This window comes from Pelobates fuscus, chromosome 12 (genome assembly GCF_036172605.1).
Source record: "Pelobates fuscus isolate aPelFus1 chromosome 12, aPelFus1.pri, whole genome shotgun sequence".
Taxonomy (NCBI): Eukaryota; Metazoa; Chordata; class Amphibia; order Anura; family Pelobatidae; genus Pelobates; species Pelobates fuscus.
This window is the reverse complement of record NC_086328.1, coordinates 73,525,947-73,543,227: the sequence shown is the minus strand read 5'-3', so window position 1 is coordinate 73,543,227 and position 17,281 is coordinate 73,525,947. Positions and strand designations below refer to the sequence as shown.

The 17,281-nt window shown below is 47.0% G+C and overlaps 1 protein-coding gene across 1 annotated transcript in view; it reads right to left on the bottom strand.

The window, feature by feature from the left end:
• The window catches only part of LOC134579437 (uncharacterized), a 30,648-nt gene extending 19,946 nt beyond the window's left edge, over nt 1-10,702 (bottom strand). Inside the window, exon 1 of the mRNA XM_063438729.1 lies at nt 10,645-10,702. The gene's annotated coding sequence lies outside the window, so the exon portion shown is untranslated. The remainder of the gene's footprint in view (nt 1-10,644) is intronic.
• Between the last annotated feature and the right edge of the window lie 6,579 nt (nt 10,703-17,281).

Genomic DNA, 17,281 nt, shown 5'->3' with positions numbered 1-17,281 from the left:
CAACCCCTCTGCGGGTTGGCACAAGCTTACTTGCTCGTTTTGTAGTTTCCTCCACATGCCCAATTAACCTGTTAGGCGCTGATGTCCTCTCACGCCTGCAGGCATCTATAACCTTCACTCCAGATGGACAGGTAGAAATGTTTACACCTCTATCTGTTTCTGACACTTCAGCCCTGTGCTCCTTACCTTTGATGCAGCAATTAGAAAAACCCAATAAGGAAGCAGCAGAACCTAGGTCCAATTTCCCAGATGAGTTAAAAACTCAGGTGCCTGCTAAGTTATGGTCCTCGGGCCCAGAGGATATAGGTCACCTAAATGTCCCACCTGTGGTGGTTAAGCTTATTCCAGGAGCTAAGTTACCAAGGAAGCCACAATATCCTCTAAAACCAGCACAGGCTGCAGCCATTTCTATTCACATCAAAGCACTCCTGGAAAAGGGTGCTCTAGTGAAGTGTAAATCAGAATGTAACACTCCATTATTTCCTGTAAAGAAAAAGACTCTAAAAGGAGAGCCAGTGAAATACAGGATGGTTCAGGATCTCCGTGCTGTCAATGAAGCCACTGTCCTGGACACCCCTCTTGTACCAAACCCCCACACTCTGCTCTCTGGCGTCCCACCTTCTGCAAAGTATTTTACAGTCATTGACCTAGCTAATGCTTTCTTCAGTGTTCCACTGGATCCATCCTGTCAATACCTGTTTGCTTTCACCCATGAAATGCAACAGTATACATGGACTGTCATGCCCCAAGGGGCTCAAAATTCTCCAAGTCAATTTGCCAAAGCCATGTGTACTATCCTTGACCCATGGCAAGCTGACCACCCAGAAGTTGTTTTGCTCCAGTATGTGGATGATTTGCTGCTCTGTGGAGATGATATACCCACTACTGAAAAGAGTTCAATTAGTCTGCTTTGCTATTTGGCAGAACAAGGATGCAAAGCTTCACTTCTCAAACTGCAGTTCTGTCAACCTTCAGTGATTTTCCTTGGACATTGCCTATCTCAAGGTACCAGACATCTCACTCGGGACCGAGTCAGAGCAATTCTGGACATTCCACCCCCAAGGACTTCAAAATCTCTTCATGCCTTCTTAGGCCTCATTTCCTATTGCAGAGCATGGATCCCAGAAGCCTCTCTGCTCATGCAACCTCTCTATGATGCACTCAAGTCAGACCCATTCGGCCTGACCAACGAAGCTTTGGACAATTTCAAATCTCTCAAACGTGCCATTGTCTCTGCTCCTGCCTTGGGCCTACCAGACTACACCAAACCTTTCAAATTATTTGTCTCTGAAAGACTAGGCCATGCCACAGGAGTTCTTACCCAAACTAATGACTTAAAAGGCCGCCAGAGGCCTATTGGATACTTTTCATGCCAACTGGACATTGTGGCTAGAGGGACCCCTTCCTGCCTTAGGGCTGTTTTTGCTGCAAGAGAACTCATTGAAAGAACCTCAGACCTGGTCCTTGGCCACCCTTTGGTTGTTTTGGCCCCTCATGACATCTCTGCCATTGTTAACCAAGTCCAGCTCAAGCACGTGTCCCCCGCTAGACACCTGCGTCTGCAATGTCATCTTCTTCTGCCTGACAACATTTCCATCCAAAGATGTCAAGTTCTTAACCCATCCACTCTTCTTCCACTCCCTGAGGGGGGTATCTACTATGGGTTTGTCACAGATGAAACCTACATCTACCTTCTCTGTGGATGTATCAAGAAAATGCATCCACATTTAACTTTTCACAAAGACAAGACACCTCTGTGTGAAGGTCCGGATTATGCCTTCTGTACCATGTGGTACAAGCCGGACATTACCCCTGAACCTTGCTATGAAGATGAGCTCTACCACTGGTTTGAAGTAAAGCTCACTGCCCAAGATTTCTATTGTGATTCGGAAGGCAACAGCGTGGTCCTGATCCAACTGCCTCCAGAACTCAATTACCTATACCGCCATTGGGATACTGCTATTCCACATATTCCTGTTACCAAGTTGAAGACAAGATCATGGAATGACCTTGGGCCCATGGCAAAATTATGGGCCACCATGGATGAATCACAACTACAGGAAAATGGCATTGCCAAATACCCAGCAACTGACCTTCTTGAAGCATGGCCACGCCATTTCCTAGAAAAAGAATTCAAAGACCTAGTTATAACAAATGACTATGACCCAGAAACTCCTCATGACTGTTTTGAACAGATGAAAATGGAAACAGTGCACTTACCAACCGTGCATGAGAATCCATTACCGGATCCGGATTTTACTCTGTTTGTGGATGGTTCAAGATATGCTGATGAAGAAGGAAAATACCACACAGGATATGCCGTAACCACAACAGAGGAAGTTCTCAAGTCATCATCTTTACCGCCAGCAATGTCTGCGCAAGAAGCTGAATTGCAAGCCCTGACTACAGCATGCAAGATCTCCGAGGGAAAGCGTGCCAACATCTATACAGATTCAAGATATGCTCTGGGTGTGGCACATGACTTCGGCCTCATTTGGAAGACAAGAGGATTTCTTACCACTGCCGGTACACCAGTCAAACACAACTCTGCAATCAAGGAGCTAATGGATGCCCTCCTACTCCCTGAAGAAGTGGCCGTTTTGAAAGTAAAGGCACATGGGAAATTGGATTCAGATGAAGCTAAGGGCAACCATTTAGCTGATCAGGCTGCTAAGCAAGCGGCCAGAGATTTGCAGGAAGTGGATGAAGAAGTGTCCGGTCAAGAAGAAGAAGTTCCTATCTTTACCTTGCAAACTCTTCCTACTGACCTAAGAATTTTGCGAGAACAACAAGCTGCAATTACTCCTGAAGAAATCCAGAAATGGAAAAAGAAGGGAGCTGTCCTAAAAGACGGAATCTACTACAACAACTCTAAATTTTGCCTTCCGAAGAATTTATATCCAGCAGTTGTCCAATGGGCACATGGGCCTGCACATCTGTCAAAAGACCTAATGGCCGCCCTCATTCAAAAGCATTATGAAGCCCCTGGAATCACAACTTTGATCAGCAATTTCTGTAAGGCCTGTGTCATTTGTGCAAAATGCAATCCAGGAAGACCAATCAGGGTGCCTGCAAAGCACCTAGCAAAACCCATGTACCCATTCCAGAGAATTCAAATTGACCACATTCAAATGCCCAAGAGTGGGCCTCATGAATATGCACTAGTAATAGTGGACATGTTCTCAGGCTGGCCAGAAGCCTACCCTGTGACCAATATCACTGCAAAAACAACCGCAAAACGCCTACTTACAGACATAGTATGTAGATTTGGACTTCCAGAAGTCATTGAAAGTGATCAGGGTCCAGCCTTTACAGCAACAGTGACTAAAGACATTTGGACTGCTCTGGGGGTGACCCTTGCCTTTCACACCCCTTACCACCCACAAAGTAGTGGTAAAGTAGAGCGCATGAACGGCACTCTAAAAGCCAGAATGTTAAAAATGTCACAAGAAACAAAGATGCCCTGGCCAGAAAGCCTGCCAATAGCTTTATTCAGCGTTAGACACACACCTAGAGGGAAGCACTCGTTATCCCCATATGAAATTCTATTTGGGACAGCACCCAGACTAGGTTGTTATTATCCGCAACAGTTACAGCTGCAATCTGATGTTTTAGTAGACTATGTAACTGAACTTGCAAGTGTCTTGAACAAAATACATGCCCAAGTTTTCTCTTCAATTCCAGATCCTGATTTGGACACAGGTACCCATAACCTGCTTCCCGGAGATTGGGTTCTGGTTAAGAAGTTCGTGCGGAAAAGTACCCTGGAACCAAGATTTGACGGGCCATTCCAAGTTCTCCTGATCACCGCAACCTCCGTCAAATTGGCCGGCAGGCCACATTGGATCCACGCTTCCCACTGCAAGAAGTCTCCTGCCCCAGAGGAAGCAGATACCGCACAACCATGTACCTCTGGTACATTGTCTCCTTAATTAGTTTAATTAAGGCCCAGCAAGTAGCCATCACTAAAGATGTTAGTGGGTACACCTTCTGGTATAATTCATCATGTACCCGTGTGGCTACCTATACCTTTGATTATTGTGACATCGTAGAATGCCCATTCTCTACAACACAAATCCAGAATATCTATAGAGATATCCCTCATGTAAAGGACCCATATGTTTGTGTAGTTGACAAACAATGGGGGCACAATTGTGGCCGTTGGGGGGCGGCGGGATGGAATGCCGGGTCTTCCTGGGGTTACAAGCCAAAAAGTGCCTTATCTAAAGTAGATGATCATGGTAGGTCCCTCCTTCAAAGAATGACTCTAAGAAAGCCTGGAGGAGGCACACCAATGAAATTAATTCTTAATATTGAGCATCCAAGCCCAACAGATGCAGACCGATATGTAATGGGAATGTATTGGAAAAAGGGTTCCTACACTAAATTAGGGCATTTCTACCTTAAAGATATGTGTAATTCCCCTGAGTGGCGAGGAGCTACTCACATGGTCATAAATCCATTAAAACCACACATCCAGTCCTTTAAGGACATGATGGCCATTGCCAACCCCACCTTTGAAGATACCATGGCCGCTGAAACAGGTTTTAATGATGTTAACCTATGGTTAGAATGGATGAAATATAATGCCAACAAACATAACAGAACCGCATGCTATGTGTGTGGTGGTGCCAGACCTCATCTGGGCACTGTACCTTTAACCCTGCCAGTAGATGTAGAAAATTGTGTTTTAAGTCTTTTTGCCTACCAATATGATTTCAACAGGTCTCTATGTCAAGCATGGACAGCGGAGTATCCTCTTCTAGCCAAAAATGTCAGACCTCCTAATGGTATTACAATATATAAAGGTAATTACACTTGCTATGCCATGCACGATGGGATTGGTAAATTTGTGGGTAACTTTCCCGAAGGATATTGTGCTACATATCGAACTGTTCCTGTACGTTTACTGCAGCATCACACTAGGTCATTAGGAGATATTTACTGGTTGTGTGGGGATTTACAGTTAAGATCCAGAATGGACACAGAGTGGTGGGGGGAGTGTACTTTGACTAAGGCTATTATGCCTATACACATTATCTCTGACACACACCTCAACACCCATGAGCCCAGCCACACTAAGGTTAAGCGTGAAGCCCCAGTAAAAGGAAGTTTTGACCCTCACATTTACATTGATGCCATTGGGGTGCCTAGGGGGGTACCCAATGAGTTTAAAGCAAGAGATGAGGTTGCTGCAGGATTTGAATCAATTTTTACCATAGTTACCGCAAACAAGAATTTAAACTGGATAAATTATATTTATTACAACCAACAGCGTTTTGTTAATTACACCAGAGACGCCCTCCAGGGATTAGCCGAACAGTTACAGGCCACATCCCAAATGGCCTTCCAGAATAGAATAGCCCTAGATATGATCCTAGCCGAAAAAGGAGGGGTATGTAAAATTTTGCCCGACACCATGACATGTTGTACCTACATCCCAGAAAACACAGGCCCTAATGGTAAAGTTACTTTAGCCATAGAAAAATTAAATGACCTCTCTGAAGAGTTAAAAAGAAATTCTGGGATAAAAGATCCCTGGGACAGATGGTTTGGTTGGATGACGGGTTGGCAAAAAGCTTTAATGCATATTGGAATGGCAATTCTAATTTTCCTTTTTATCTTTGCTCTTCTCTTTTGTTGTGTCTTCCTTTGTCTGAGAAAAGCCCTCCCGAAGACTGTTGACCAAGTGGCACCCACTTTCACACATCTTGAAGTTGATGACCAAGATTTCCAGGATCTCAACTCACCCTGTTTGCCGCTGCAATCTATCCCTTTTGATGATAAAGTGCGAGAGTTCTAGGAAGGGACCACCTTAGGGACAGCATCTGTCAGTGAATGGTAAAGGCCCCGTGTGGAGAAGTGGTGGGTTAGCCGCCATGGGACACCCATGGGTGTGAAGTGTTCGAGAGCCATTCTGACAGATGAGTTAGCCTATTAGGGTCAGAATTAGGGACAGACTTGCACTTTGCATTAACACCTAGCTAGCGGCCACGGGGTTTCTGTGCCTTTGGGCTAACACGTCTTCTGATATTAACAAATAAAGTTTTTTATCTCTTAGAATTTAACATTTCATAGGGGGGACTGATGTAGAATTATTAAAAAAATCTTTATTGTACTTGTATTGAATTATTGCACTAACTCCATTTTAACCTGATGCTGTGACGAATCCTCCATTTTGTCCTCATAACCTGACTTCTCCATATGAAAACCACATTACATGACAGAATTTCTCAGCACATCTAACACAATAGACAAAGACTGTATTCTCCATAAAGATATGACTAACCCAGGAACTGCTGAATTTCCCCTAACTCGCAACATAGTATAATTTAAAGGCCATGAGAACACAGTAGTAATGAAATGTTCTATTCATAAGAGACCTTGCACCTAACCACGAGATCTGACATCACCGACCGAGTAAAATGACGCTCAAGACCCCTTGTCCCCCACCCGTGTCCAAAAAGGTACCACCTCTTGGTGGGTGGACACGGAACTAACCACTTAGTTTTTGATCCAATTAATTATATTGATAGGTGGACACTAATCCAGACACTTAACAATTAATCCAATTAATGATGTTTATTCACTGATATCTTGATAATCAATGATGACGAAAATGTCTGATTCTGGACTTGCCAATAAATTTCCTCGAAGTTATTTTAACCTGAACTCCGTGTGTCAGACTGAATTACTTCAGCGTATATACGCAATTCAATTCTCTTTAATTTGGACAGGAACAGATAGACACTTAAACATTTTGGTTTACTGAAAAAGTACCATAACAACAGTGTGCACTATATGTTTGTCTCTGTTCTATTCCATATATACACACCATGAAGAAATTTGTCAGCTAATAAGCCTAGAGTGGGGATTATACCACTTCAAGCTATCAAATAGGAGCCATTCTAGAGGTTCCTATTCATGTGAGTGCAATTTCATTTTATATTTGCTCAACTTACATCATCCATATGGTCATTGTTTTATTTCTATTATATACTTCCTGGAGCACCTACCGGGACCAAGAGACAACATAAGCATCCTTAAGCAGGGATTGTATGGCTCACATGCACATAAGTGGAGCTATTTGGTAGCTTCAAAAAGCTTTAAGTGCATCTTTCTTTATATTCCATACTACACCACGTACTTCTCCATTGTCCCACCTATCTAACATCTGAAAACACCTGAAGGCGCTACTCCCAGTTCCTATTGCAATTATCTTCATATGACTGGAGCAGAAAAATTCTGTCCTAGGCTGTTAAACTGCTTTCACATTTCTCCAGCTAAAACTTCCCACGTACACAAGAAAGTAGTTAGTAGCATTGAGGAAATTGTGGGAAATTGCAGCATTGTGGGAATTGGGGTAACATGGTGAGGTTAGCAGATGTTGTACCAAAATAAGAACAATTGGTAGGATCACGAGAGTTGTAGCACGGGTTGTGCATTGTGGGGCAGTAGCAGGACAGTGGGAGTTGGGATAGAATAGGCTGGGGCAGGATAGTGAGGGTTGAGGTAGAGCAGGCTGGGGCAGGATAGTGAGGGTTGAGGTAGAGCAGGCTGGGGCAGGATAGTGAGGGTTGAGGTAGAGCAGGCTGGGGCAGGATAGTGAGGGTTGAGGTAGAGCAGGCTGGGGCAGGATAGTGGGGGTTGAGGTAGAGCAGGCTGGGGCAGGATAGTGGGGGTTGAGGTAGAGCAGGCTGGGGCAGGATAGTGGGGGTTGAGGTAGAGCAGGCTGGGGCAGGATAGTGGGGGTTGAGGTAGAGCAGGCTGGGGCAGGATAGTGGGGGTTGAGGTAGAGCAGGCTGGGGCAGGATAGTGGGGGTTGAGGTAGAGCAGGCTGGGGCAGGATAGTGGGGGTTGAGGTAGAGCAGGCTGGGGCAGGATAGTGGGGGTTGAGGTAGAGCAGGCTGGGGCAGGATAGTGGGGGTTGAGGTAGAGCAGGCTGGGGCAGGATAGTGGGGGTTGAGGTAGAGCAGGCTGGGGCAGGATAGTGGGGGTTGAGGTAGAGCAGGCTGGGGCAGGATAGTGGGGGTTGAGGTAGAGCAGGCTGGGGCAGGATAGTGGGGGTTGAGGTAGAGCAGGCTGGGGCAGGATAGTGGGGGTTGAGGTAGAGCAGGCTGGGGCAGGATAGTGGGGGTTGAGGTAGAGCAGGCTGGGGCAGGATAGTGGGGGTTGAGGTAGAGCAGGCTGGGGCAGGATAGTGGGGGTTGAGGTAGAGCAGGCTGGGGCAGGATAGTGGGGGTTGAGGTAGAGCAGGCTGGGGCAGGATAGTGGGGGTTGAGGTAGAGCAGGCTGGGGCAGGATAGTGGGGGTTGAGGTAGAGCAGGCTGGGGCAGGATAGTGGGGGTTGAGGTAGAGCAGGCTGGGGCAGGATAGTGGGGGTTGAGGTAGAGCAGGCTGGGGCAGGATAGTGGGGGTTGAGGTAGAGCAGGCTGGGGCAGGATAGTGGGGGTTGAGGTAGAGCAGGCTGGGGCAGGATAGTGGGGGTTGAGGTAGAGCAGGCTGGGGCAGGATAGTGGGGGTTGAGGTAGAGCAGGCTGGGGCAGGATAGTGGGGGTTGAGGTAGAGCAGGCTGGGGCAGGATAGTGGGGGTTGAGGTAGAGCAGGCTGGGGCAGGATAGTGGGGGTTGAGGTAGAGCAGGCTGGGGCAGGATAGTGGGGGTTGAGGTAGAGCAGGCTGGGGCAGGATAGTGGGGGTTGAGGTAGAGCAGGCTGGGGCAGGATAGTGGGGGTTGAGGTAGAGCAGGCTGGGGCAGGATAGTGGGGGTTGAGGTAGAGCAGGCTGGGGCAGGATAGTGGGGGTTGAGGTAGAGCAGGCTGGGGCAGGATAGTGGGGGTTGAGGGAGAGCAGGCTGGGGCAGGATAGTGGGGGTTGAGGGAGAGCAGGCTGGGGCAGGATAGTGGGGGTTCAGGGAGAGCAGGCTTGGGCAGGATAGTGGGGGTTCAGGTAGAGCAGGCTGGGGCAGGAGATAGTGGGGGTTCAGGTAGAGCAGGCTGGGGCAGGAGATAGTGGGGGTTCAGGTAGAGCAGGCTGGGGCAGGAGATAGTGGGGGTTCAGGTAGAGCAGGCTGGGGCAGGAGATAGTGGGGGTTCAGGTAGAGCAGGCTGGGGCAGGAGATAGTGGGGGTTCAGGTAGAGCAGGCTGGGGCAGGAGATAGTGGGGGTTCAGGTAGAGCAGGCTGGGGCAGGAGATAGTGGGGGTTCAGGTAGAGCAGGCTGGGGCAGGAGATAGTGGGGGTTCAGGTAGAGCAGGCTGGGGCAGGAGATAGTGGGGGTTCAGGTAGAGCAGGCTGGGGCAGGAGATAGTGGGGGTTCAGGTAGAGCAGGCTGGGGCAGGATAGTGGGGGTTCAGGTAGAGCAGGCTGGGGCAGGATAGTGGGGGTTCAGGTAGAGCAGGCTGGGGCAGGATAGTGGGGGTTCGGGTAGAGCAGGCTAGGGCAGGATAGTGGGGGTTGAGGTAGAGGAGGCTAGGGCAGGATAGTGAGGGTTGAGGTAGAGCAGGCTGGGGTAGGATAGTGAGGGCTGAGGAAGAGATGGCTGGGGCAGGATAGTGAGGGATGAGGTAGAGAAGGCTGGGGCAGGATAGTTATGGCTGAAGTAGAGCAGGCTGGGGCAGGATAGTGATGGCCCAGGCAGAACAGGCTGGGTTAGGATAGTGGGGGCCCAGGTAGAGCAGGCTGGGGCAGGATAGTGAGGGCTGAGGTAGAGCAGGCTGGGTTAGGATAGTGAGGGCCTAGGTAGAGCAGGCTGGGGTAGGATAGTGAGGGCTGAGGTAGAGCAGGCTGGGGCAGGATAGTGGGGGCTCAGGTAGAGCAGGCTGGGGCAGGATAGTGGGGGCTCAGGTAGAGCAGGCTGGGGCAGGATAGTGGGGGCTCAGGTAGAGCAGGCTGGGGCAGGATAGTGGGGGCTCAGGTAGAGCAGGCTGGGGCAGGATAGTGGGGGCTCAGGTAGAGCAGGCTGGGGCAGGATAGTGGGGGCTCAGGTAGAGCAGGTTATGGTAGATGGACTGGGACAGGATAATGTGAGTTGAAGTGGACTGAATGGGATCATGGGAGTTTAATAAGTAGACTGGGCTAGGGAAGGATAGTGGGGGCTGTAGCAAGATATGAGGAGTTGGGTTAGAGGGGCTGGGACAGGATAGTGGGAGTTGGGGTAGAGGGGCTGGGATAGGATAGTGGGAGTTGGGGTAGAGGGGCTGGGATAGGATAGTGGGACTTAAAGCAGACTGAGATAGGAGAGTGGGAGTTTAAGAAGACTGAGTTACGGGAAGTTTAAGGGATCTCAGGCATATGTGCTGGATAGGAGGATTTACGGTAGATTGGGCTGGAACAGGACAGTGGGAGTTGTAGTAGTCTGGTGCAAGATAGTGGGAGCTGAAGTGTTTATGGGGTTTGGGGCAGGATAGTGGGAGTTATGGCAGGAAAGCTAGATATGAGGTAGAGTTGGCTGGGGAAGGATATCAGGAGTTGCAGTGGAGTGGACTTAGGCAACACAATGAGAGCTGAGGGATAATGGGAGTTGGAGTACAGTGGGTGGAATAATGGGACTTGGCGTTATTGTCTGCTCCACAATTATCAATTCACCCCCAGTTTCTGCCTGCCCAGACCTTCCCTAGCACAGTGCTGAGCTCCAGAGGTTTATTACCTTCCTTTCTCCAGCAAGACAGCACACCGGCAGCAGCATGAATGGAGGGGGCTGGGGACATGCGATGGCAGCCAATCCCTGCTCTCTCTCACACAGTGCACTGCCTCCTGCCGTATGTGTGTGACTGGCTACAGGAAGCAGAGGCAGAGGAAGGTTGGAGGCTGCAGGGTCCTATCTCCCCTCTCGTTACATTTTAGAAAAGTAGCTGCATTGGGAAAGGCGGGAATCTACACACTTGGTTAAACCCATACCATACACACATCATTGTTTGGCGAGATTCATACTCTTAGTTGTGCAGAGTGCATGCTTCTTGTTGTCATTTAATTATTTATTATACTGCTGAATTGGCAATATATTAAAGGGGGGCACTATAAGCACCCAGACCACTTGATCTCATTGTAGTGATCTGGGTGCAGTGTCCCTGTCCCTTTAACCTTGCAATGTAAATCACTGCAGCGTGAGAGAAACTGCAATATTTACATTGCAGGGTTAACACTGCTTCTAATAAACCCTACTATCCCCCCACTAGGCACACACCCATGGGCAAAAGTTTGGGCCCTTATTAACTATAACGGGTGCCCTTAAAGGGACTATCCAGTGCCCACCCATGTTGCTGAAGGGGTTAAAACCCCCTGAGTGACTTACCTGAATTCAGTGCTGTTGTCCCTCAGCACTGGGTCAGGCTCCACCGACGCTCCTCCCCCGCCGGCGGGGAATACCGCATGCACGGCAATGGCCGTTGCCACGCGTGTGTATTAGACCTCCCATAGGAAAGCATTATTCAATGCTTTCCTAAGGGGATTTTGGTGACGCTGGAGGTCTTCATGCGTAGCGTGAGGACGTCCAGCGTCGTTTAAAACACTCTTCGTGTTTTAAGAACATGGAAGTCCTTCTAGTGGCTGTTTATAAAAACTGCAATAATTACACTTGCAGGATTAAGGGTGATGGGAGTTGGGAGACCACTTTTGCCCATTGGAGTGGTCTGGGTGCCTGGAGTGTCCCTTTTACGTAGCTCCCAAGATGTTGTAGAACTACAACTTCCATGACGCTTTGCTTTGCATGCCTTTAGAATGACAATGCATCATGAAAGCTGTAGTTTTAAAACATCCGGGGAATTTACCTTTTAGGCACCCCAGAACTATAAAACAAGAGGTGGACATGCCATTGTCCAAGCCCCCCAAATAAAAGGATATCCCTCCCAGGTGGCTTGGGTCCCCAATCCCCTAGCACCCCCTAAAAATAATGTAAGCCCCTAAAAACCTCCACTTACCCTTATAATAGTGAGGGGGGCAATAATAATCTAAAACCCATTTAAAAAAAAAAAATATATATATATATATATATATATATATTCCATCAGATGTCTTCTTTCTTATAATTATTATTTTCTTCAGCCCAAATAAGGCCAAAACAAAATCCAGAATAACCAACTCTACAATTTTTTTTTAAAAAAGACCCCATCCACAAAAAATAACACCAGAAAAAATCAAAAGGTAAAAACAAATACTGACACACAAACTGCCACACCAACACAGATAAACACACACTGATGCACACATACAAAAGTCATACTTTTCATATTTTTAGCCAACTTCCTGCTTCCATAGTTTTTGGGTTAGGAGGGTGGCTTCCTAGGGCTGGCTGAGGTTGATGGGAGTCTGTGTCAATGCTCTCTCCTTGTCCTCTTCCACTCCCAGTGATCTCTCTTCCTCCCGTGCGGATCTTTGTATACTGGGAGGAAGTGACCTTTAAACTTCAGCTTGAACAGGGACCGGCGTACTATTGAAGGGCCATTGCGCCCACCCAGTCCCTTTTCTCAGAGAACCTCAAAGAGTGGACCCAAGTGTGAGGGCCACCAAATATGACCCCTCAGTTTGAAGCCCCTGGAGCAGCTTCACTAGCAGAAGTTCCGCCCCTAAAACTAAAAAAGATCCGGGCTATAGGGCCCCACATTCTGGGCTCTAGCCCCCACCCATCCCCATCGATGCCCATCTTGAGAATTGTCTAGAATTCACAGTGAATTTCAAATTTAAGGCCTATATATATGAAAACTGGACACATTGCTGACTTTGAAAAAAAATCCAATCTGGCTGCTTTGACCTTAAATTTTACACTCACTTTGAATCCTCACTTTAGTGAATAACCCTGAACAACTGTTTCCTAAAAATGGAGGAAACATATTCCATTTAATAATAAAGTTTACTAATTAAGCACATAATAAAAAAAAAAAAATCATAATAAAGAACAATTAAGGATTTAATTAAAAAACCTAATTAATTAATTACAAAATAAACATATTCTTAAAAAATGGCAGAAAAAAATTAATCACAATTTAGTAGAAATACCCTCAATGAAAATATGTATATATTTTATTCAATTGGGGTTATATGTAAAAAAAAGTTTGAAAAAGATCTTTTGTCTGTAGCCTTTGCCAGCTCTCCTCCTCCCATCCCCCTTTTCCCCCTAGCATCTGTGCTAGGTAAATAACCAATTAGAACCATCTCATTGAGAAGCCTCTGACTGTGAGCCGTGCAGGACAAACTACAATGAAAATTAGCATATCTGAATTGCTGTGTGTGGTGTTCCTTTAAATCAAAGAGTCAGTTATTAAGAAAAAAAAGGCTACTTACTAACTATTTGATGGCCAATTGATCTCCCAGACAGCTGGCAGATATCTCCTGCTAAGCTTCTATCTTCAGCCAGTGTCAATGCTGCATTGAAATTGGTATCTCTCCCACACTATGGCTCTGGACATAGAAACAGGGCGCAAGGGTTAATACAGGTCACTGCAGTCACGTTCACAGTTCCTGCAGCGTTCTAATGCTACGTTTGTTGAATAAACGTCTTCATGCAGAGCGTGAAGACACGGAATGCAAAGATTGCAGGACTGCAATGAGGAAGTGCCTGCCCCTAGAGGTGTTTCCAGGGAACAAAAAAAAATTTGTTATCTCTGAAAAGGCAGAGTTTACTTTTGAAAGACTGCAGGGACTCTCTGTTCCTGAACCACTACATTAAGCTCTAGAGCAGGGCTGTCAGAAATACGGTCCATGTAGCCCGCAAATTATGCCAGCTGCAATAGCTTGCTGTTCCCCTGAGCGGCCGCAGTGCTGGGACAAAGTGATAAACTATGCTTCCTCCCGGCTCCCAGACAGCAGCACAGGGGAGCAAGAGAGTAGGCAGGAACTGAGTACCAGTGGTTGACACCAAAGACCTGCATGTAGGAGAGAGGGGCAGAGTGCTGCTGTGTCTTGGGCCGGTGTAAAGCCTGGCTGCAGAAAAGAGCAGGCCGGGGACTCAGTTAAAGACATACATCCCAGCATTCAAATGCCAACATTGTAAACAAATACACCCCTGAATTGAAACACCAAAAATGCACACAAACACACCCCTGCATTCAAAGATGCAAATACAGCCCTGCATTCAAACGCCATTACCACAAACACACCCCTGCATTCAAATGGCAACAATACACACACATACAACTGTATTCAAACATCAATTCTATTTTTTATTGTTGTAAGATAGTAATACATTGCATTTATGACATTATGTGAATTTGTTCTCTGTGCCCAATTTTTTTTCTTGTTTGAGCACGTGTCTATATAAATGAATAATAATAAATCTAGAATAAATATAAATACATTTGGCCATCCATACCTATTTCAGTGGACAATGTGGCCTATCAAAACAAATTAGTTTGACAGGGGTTCTGGTGATCAGAGTTTAGGGGTTAAAATTAGTGATTTTAATTTTATGGATTTTTGGATTAGGTATTAAGAATTAGAGATTTTCATTTAATGATTTTGGTTTAGGGATTTTAATGTTTAAAATGTAAAGAATAAGTGTAGGTGTCATGGGTTTGGGCTTAATGGGCTCGGTGTGCAGAGATTTGAACAAAGCAAAGTCACGCAACTTAAATTCTGAGTAATGAAACCAGGGCCGTCTTTAGCGCGGGGCAAACGGGGCAGCTGCCCCGGGCCCAGTTGCTCCTGGGGGGCCCAGAGCAGCTGCTCCGTGGGCCCCGCGATTTGGGCAGCCCCCCTTGGACCCGGTGGTGCGGCTGCACAGAGCCGCACCATCCCGCATGCTAAAGAGGGCCCCCGGGTGGCCCATGCACTAAGGGCCACCCGGTGGACATGTGTCAGCAGGGGCCCGGTCGGGCGCTGTTACGCTTACAGCGCGACCAGGCCCCTTCCTGTTCGTCAGCCAGCTGGGAGGAAGTGAGTGCCGCGCGTCACTTCCTCCCACCGGAGATCAGAGCCGCACAGGAGGAGAAAGGCAGGGAGGAGGGGAGTTTAAGAGGAGAACTCCCAACTGCCTCAGCCTGCCACTGTTCCCCAGGGAAACCACCCTCCAGAAAAGGTAAGGGTGGTTGGAGGGTGGCTAAATGTATGTCAGTATGTTTGTGTGTGTATGTCTGTCTGTGTTTCAGTGTATCTGTGTGTGTATATCAGTATGCCTGTGTGTGTCATTATGTCTGTGTGTGTGTCAATACTTCTGTCAGTGTGTGTGTGTGTGTGAATACTTCTGTCAGTGTGTGTGTCAATATGTCTGTGTGTGTGTGTCAGTATGTCTGTGTGTGTGTGTGTCAGTATGTCTGTGTCTGTGTGTGTGTGTCAGTATTTCTGTGTGTGTGTCAGTATGTCTGTCTGTGTGTGTGTGTCAGTATGTCTGTCTGTGTGTGTGTCAGTATGCCTGTGTGTGTCAGCATGCCTGTGTGTGTCAGCATGCCTGTGTGTGTGTGTGTCAATACTTCTGTCAGTGTGTGTCAGCATGTCTGTGTGTGTGTGTGTCAGCATTTCTGTCTGTGTGTGTGTCAGTATGTCTGTGTGTGTGTCAGTATGTCTGTGTGTGTGTCAGTATGTCTGTGTGTGTGAGTATGTCTGCGTGTGTGTGTCAGTATTTCTGTCAGTGTATGTGTCTGTGTATGTGTGTGTGTTAGTATGTCTGTCTGTGTGTGTCAGTATGTCTGTGTGTATGTCAGTATGCCTGTGTGTGTCACTGTGTCTGTGTGTATGTCAGTATGCGTGTGTGTATCAGCATGTCTGTGTGTGTGTCAATAAGTCTATCAGTGTATGTGTCTGTGTGTGTATGTATGTGCGTCTGTGTGTGTGTGTGTGTGTCAGTATGTCTGAATGTGTGTCAATATGTCTGCCAGTATGTGTATGTGTGTGTCAGTATGTATCTGTGAATGTTTTAATATGTCTGTGTGTGTGTATGTGTCAATATGTCAGTGTGATTGGGGGTTGGGCGTAATTGGGGGGTTGGTGGATTGAGAGGGTCGCAGGGCCGAGGGGGCCCAACAAAATTCTTTGCCCAGGGTCCTATTCATATTAAAGACGGCCCTGAATGAAACAAATAACAAACTGGAAAGTTCAAGGACAAAACCATGTACTACAAGGCCAGAACCAGCAACACAAAGTAAAATCTTATTTGGACATGCCGGGTAGAATCAGCAAAACAAAAGTAAAGTCTATGGCTGGTTAAATAAGTAGGCAAAGGTTCACCAGGAAGTCCAGGACAGGATCAGGTAAACAGAGGTTAACCAAAATATGTTCAGCTAGGTAAGAGTTAAACAAGGCTGGTTCAGGGAGGCAAGGGCTAACCATGGCAGGTTCAAGCAGGAAAGGGTTAACCAAGGCAGAGAAGGCTTGTAAGCTCTAGGGAGTTCACAAGACAACTGAACTAAGAACCTAGGGTGGTCTGGGATTCAATGGGTGAGAACAAATGGGAGCCCTCTCATGAAAAGGAGTCTCTGAGCCTATATAAGCAAAAAGCCCCTCTAGAATAATAGGCGTCCATGTGCGCATGATGCTATGTCCGTTTGACCACTCAACTGGTTGTTCCCCACACTGCCCCTGAATATGCCACCATGGAACCCCAGGACTCTCACACCCTAAAGGGATCATAGGGCAGTTTGGGGGACAAAACATGTGAGCAGAAAAGGATGCCTGCCTGTGGAGAGGCGGATCAAACAGCAAACAAGAGTCGCCTCCTCTCCCATGCGTGAAGTGGCTGCCGGGCCAGGAGTATGTGCGGCGCACCGCCCTAGAACTGAAGCATTTCCTGTCCGTCAGGAGTAGAGTCAGGTACGTCCCTCACTCCCAGGAAGCCGACATCCACATGATTAGGGGTAGCTGAACTGGAAAATTTCTTGAATGTCAGAAGCCAAAAATCCACAGAATTGACATTAGCCAGCCTGGAAACACTGCCACTTAGTCACAAACACTGGCCAAAATTTGCGTTCAAATTAGTTTTTTGCATTTTCAAATATTAACACTAACTTTGGCCAGTGTTTGTGACCAAGTGCCTACTAAAAAAGACTGGACATACTCCATTTGCAATACCTTGGGTTGTCTACTTTTGCAAATGGTATGCCATCATGGGGGTAATTCTTATTCCTGGGCTACCATATGGTCTCAAAGGCAACGTAACCAATCTGGCGAATTTCAATGTGAAAAAACTGAAATATGTAACACGCTATATTTGACCCTGTAACTTCCCAAAACACCATAAACCTGTACATAGGGGGTACTGTTTTACACGTGAGACATCACTGAATACAAATATGTGTAATGTATTGTAGTAAAAGCAAACAGCATTATGACATTCACAGTTAAAATGTCATGTAGAACTA